We start from the raw sequence: 5,003 nt of genomic DNA, 5'->3' as shown, positions 1-5,003 counted from the left end.
GACAAAGATAGATACTGGCTCTTAAAGGAGATGATTATTTACTTTCCTTCCATTCTTCGAATCGTAGCCGTGGATTGGACACGCGGAGGAATAAAAGAAATCCTATTGGCTGTTACTTTTTTAAATTCCAGAAGAAAATTCGGTCAATCCGTCTTTTTTGCCGATCTCTCGGATATCATGGGGGTTGAATGTTACAACCCTGTAACTTATATTAATTAGCTCTCGGGTATAACATTAATGGGAAAGTATTTCATGGCTTGATGAAATAGGTTAAGGGCCTGCTGATATGGCAAAGAGCTTAACATTCAAACCAAAAGGGAATTCTGAACCCTTTAGTTTAACTCCAACGAATTTGAGCTTGTTAATCTCATGCGGTACGTGGGTCGAATTGAGGTTAATTCTGAACTTGATGCTGATACTTTTCACGCGTAATCCGATGAGGCGACTGGTGGTTGTACAATTAATTGTCCTCTGTATAAGCACGTTTATTCAGTAACGGTCATGGAAGTTGTCCGATTTGAAATAGAAGCGATGGAAAGGCTGTGACTTTGATTTGGGTTGGTATAGACGTTTTCTATAATTTAATCGAATTTTTGGGTTATTCGACTGTTAATGGAATTTTAGAAAGTATCCAAAAATGTGGGAATTAGCATTGATGCCAAATTCTGAGATGACGGAAAGAAGTTTAAATTACAGCAAACGACGTTTTTATGTAATCAGGTGTATCAGAAGCGAAAAAAATCTTTTTTATTTTTCCAAATAGTCCTTACTTGATTCTTTTATTTTACGACAAAGAGAAATCACCTGGGTCATTGATGATTCAACTAAAAATTGTATATACCGTACGGAAGGCAATATTTATAATTTCAATTGTCAAAATAACGCCGAATCACGGGGATTATTTTATTCCAATAAATTCATCGGCTTTAAGAATACATATCCCACTGGAAATGCGTCATAGACGTCCCTTATCGCATTTCATGCTGCAAGCTCGACTCGCATTTGCATTTATACAGTCAAGATAAAATGGAGTCAGTGGTATTCATAGAAACCGATAAAGCCAGATAACCCGAGTACATAAAAGCTAAAGAGTTTGCGATCGTCGTTTCATAAGGATTTGATGGGGTTTGATGCTTTAAAGAATTCGCGTTGAGATTTTCAGCTTGAAATCCTTTCAGCCGAATGTCTACAAGTGAACGTGGCTAAGATACGGAACATAAATATCTTACAGTCAAACTTTTATCAGTCGACTTTACCACTGATGTTCATGATGGTATTACCTATTAAAGTAAAAGGTCGAGTACCACTGATAACAAACCAAACGAATTTGTCTTATCCATTTTCAATTGTAAACTACAGCCTTTCTATGATAAAAAAAATATCATCAAATTATTCCACGTGTCCTAATCTTACGTCATACCAAAAATTGGACGATCGATCAAAAGTTCGTATTGCAAAAAGATGTTCAAGGTTCGGATGAAAGTACAGAAGAGGAAGAAAAAGAAAATGAAAAATCGTCCAACTCCTGTATCACCAAAGAGTGAATACGCTGATAGTCGATTACCGTATCTTTTCAAAGGAAATGGCTGGAGATTTATCACTCTGCAAAATTCTTGAAAAACAATATTTTCGAAAGCTCCTACGATTCGCAGCATGAACCCCATCATTTTGAATTGGTACCGTCAAATGCCATCAGGAACAAAGATATACGGTGTAGCGTACGAGGAGAACAGCCTGACTATATTTCCCTCTATTACGGATACTGGCAAGGAAATGTCAAAAAAAAAGACCACGTGGAGCGATATTGTGTCTTTCCTCTTTCAAAATAAAAATTCTTAAGAGACGTATAGCGATATCTATTGTCGCGCCACGAATAAAATATCGTAAAGTGACAAATGAACGGACGTCTTTAGAAAGCTGGAGAACCCTGTAGAAAAATTTTTTAATAGCGACTCTTCTTTTTTCTCAATATTAACAAGAAATATTTTTCTCGAGGAATTCAAACGATACAAAGATAATGGAAAAATGTCAGTCGATTACGCAATAACTTCGCTTTGTCTTTACCCCCTGCATTGACCTCCCCCTTTTCACTCGCAGTCAAAACAAATCGGCCCAAGCCTCGACCGAGGTTCCTAATCCCCTAGAGTGGCTTGGGGCCTTCCAGGAATTTTTATATTTTCCTCGGTCGCCACGTGCATGCACTACGAACACCTAATGTACATTTGGACTGAACACTAGTCGCCTTCCAATTCGAATAAAAATTTTGTATATTATAATATTTTAAAAAAAATAATATTTCTCTGTTTCATATGAATTCAAAGGTCCACAGATTCTCTTTTCTGTAATCACGTTGTCAACAGTTAAAGCAGTCGATTTAGCATTCTCAATGCGTAGAGACAAATTGATGTGTGACTGGCAAGAATAACGTACTTACATTAGTTGCGCAAATTGTCTACGTGTTTCGAATTTGGCACCTAATTTCGTTAAGCGTGACCACAGGTCTTCGTATTCCGGTTGGCTAATAGTATTTCGTTCGGGGAATACCCCTTTTAAAAATTCAATCGAGAAGGACGCCTCCACGTGACTGGATCACGTTTTACAAGAAGCCACAGGCGCCACCACAAATACTCAGCCATTAGTAACCCGACGGCTGCACAAAATGACAAATGAAAGAAAAAAACATTGGATAAAATAATATTTGAAGAAAATTGCATCAATTCAGGCATTCAGACGAGTCGACCTTTGGCAGATAATACAATTCCATTAATACCCTGTCTGTACCGCGTCCCCGTGGTAGACTCTCGAAATGAGATCTTCTTGTGTTAAAATTTGCAAAAAAGTTACGAAAACGAGCAAACTGACTCTTCAAGATTCAAAAACACATCTTGCTGTATCAGTTGCCTTAACTCTTCATTACATTTATCGTCGAGCACAACACACGTGGTACATTATGCATTTATAATGCGCGAGCAATGCATTTATAAATTTTGACATGCAATAAGATACGTTAAATTCACCAGCTCGAAATTATTTATTATTTTCTAATTCAGTAACTGCAATTTGCCATTCTGAGTATTTCGACTTGGCATGAAATGTTCAGGTTGTGAATTAACAAGAATTTATTAACAATCCAAAGATACGTGAAGGCAAATTACCATGTGAAATATTTTTCCTATAATATCAGCAAGTATAATTAAATGGTATGAGCCTATGAAAATTCGTTGAGAGTCACTAATAAATTTTTGCAAAACGATTGCCTGCATTTCAAGTACAATGAACTGAATCGTTGTTTTCGCGGTGATTCTTCAGAATTCCTTTACACAAGGCTAATTTATCTCACACGCGTTACGTGGTAGCTACTACCAACAACGAGTGCCCTCAGTATTGATCTAACAATTCATAACAGGAGCCCTAACCTCTAAAAAATAAATCCACTTTGACTGTACCCTCATAAATTTTCTATAGAAAATTATCTTCGGCTTCCATTCGCTGGACGCGCCAGTCTTGTAGCAATGCGGCAAGTAACGTGAAACCGTCCGGGAATTTCGCGTGGGTCGTAGAAATCCAGTATGCTCCTTGTTAACGAACAAGTAATTACAGTTGATCAAGGACTTCCGGTATCGCCTAATAAGAATCTGATCTGAACGTCTGTGTAAAGTATTGAAAAAGATAAACTCGGTTCAGTGATAAAAATCCCTTTGACATTGAAATAGAAAAAAATCACCACTCGGTAGTCGATCGCTAAACTTGGACCATAGAGATCCAACAACGCAATTCACATAACCAATACAGTGTATCCCAGGAGGGATGTGAATAATCGAATGATTTTGTGCAGCCATGAAAAATAAATCTGTCAGATTCGATTCCAGCAAGTAATTCGGCGAATCTGACAAGCATCCTCATACTCGGTCGAGGAGTCAATCAGCATCGAAGATTCGAAACGTATTTCTCCTTCTCTCTGCCCTTCGTCCTATTTGTTGAATTCCGTGCAAACGTTAGAGATTCGTTATCGCTAGTACTTCATTGAAGAAGTGATTCGACTGTAATTTAAAATTTCTCCGACCGTCTCGTCGGTCGCATACCAACGACTACGCAGAAGGAAATCGTGAGTCGTTAATTCGAGTAACCAGGAACAGAGAGGCTGAAAGTTCGCGCATAATAATTTTCACAGTCATTGATAATCAGTGAGCAGTCAATGAGCAAAACGAGTCGCTCGTGGGAATTACAGGTTACAGAGTCAAGCATGAGGGCGCGAATTAGGCTATTGGGCAATAAATTTTAGGACTTTAGTCTGTTACGTGTTCGGTGCTGTTTCGAGAGATCGAGAACAGTGTCACGCGTGACTTTGCGCGAAATGTTTGTTACTAACGCATCCAGGTACTGATATATCGCACGGTAACCGCGTATAAGAGTGTCTCGCTCCCACCAATACCTCAGCCGACGGCAAGGACGATGCGCCTATACAAGCCACGAATTAAAGCGAGACGCTCTTATGTGCAGAGTGCGAGGGTGCGAGAGAGACGCTCTTATACGCGCTACAGGGCTTTGCCGCGCCACCATAAAAAACGAGTGAGAGGGTCTTATAGGAAACCGTCGCTGGGAGCGAGAGAGACGCTCTTATACGGGACTCCTCCGACTCGTAACAGAAATGACGTCCCGAGCCAAGGGAAAATGCACTTCCTATCTGACCCTCCTGCTGTTATTTGCCGCTAACTTTCCTCTGGGATGCCATTAATGTCGCTCAGGGTATATCTGTATACATATAATAGCAGCTATCCTGAAAAACTGTAGGCTAGTTCTCATTCAGCGGTTATCAATTACACGCTTCTGTAGACTTAAGTCGGCATGGAGTTATGTCATTGGTCGTTTCGCAAATGTTCCGTTGGAGCCAGCCAATATTGAGCCTTTGTGTTGACACGAGTCGACATTAGCTGGATAACTGGAAACCGTCAATTGTCAGTCGGCTAGAGGAACCTTCCTGACACGTAGTCCGGTGTGTATGC

This window comes from Cephus cinctus, unplaced genomic scaffold (genome assembly GCF_000341935.2).
Source record: "Cephus cinctus unplaced genomic scaffold, Ccin1 Ccin1_scaffold3395, whole genome shotgun sequence".
NCBI classification, from domain to species: Eukaryota; Metazoa; Arthropoda; class Insecta; order Hymenoptera; family Cephidae; genus Cephus; species Cephus cinctus.
The sequence above is the reverse complement of the archived record's forward strand: the minus strand, read 5'-3'. Positions refer to the sequence as shown.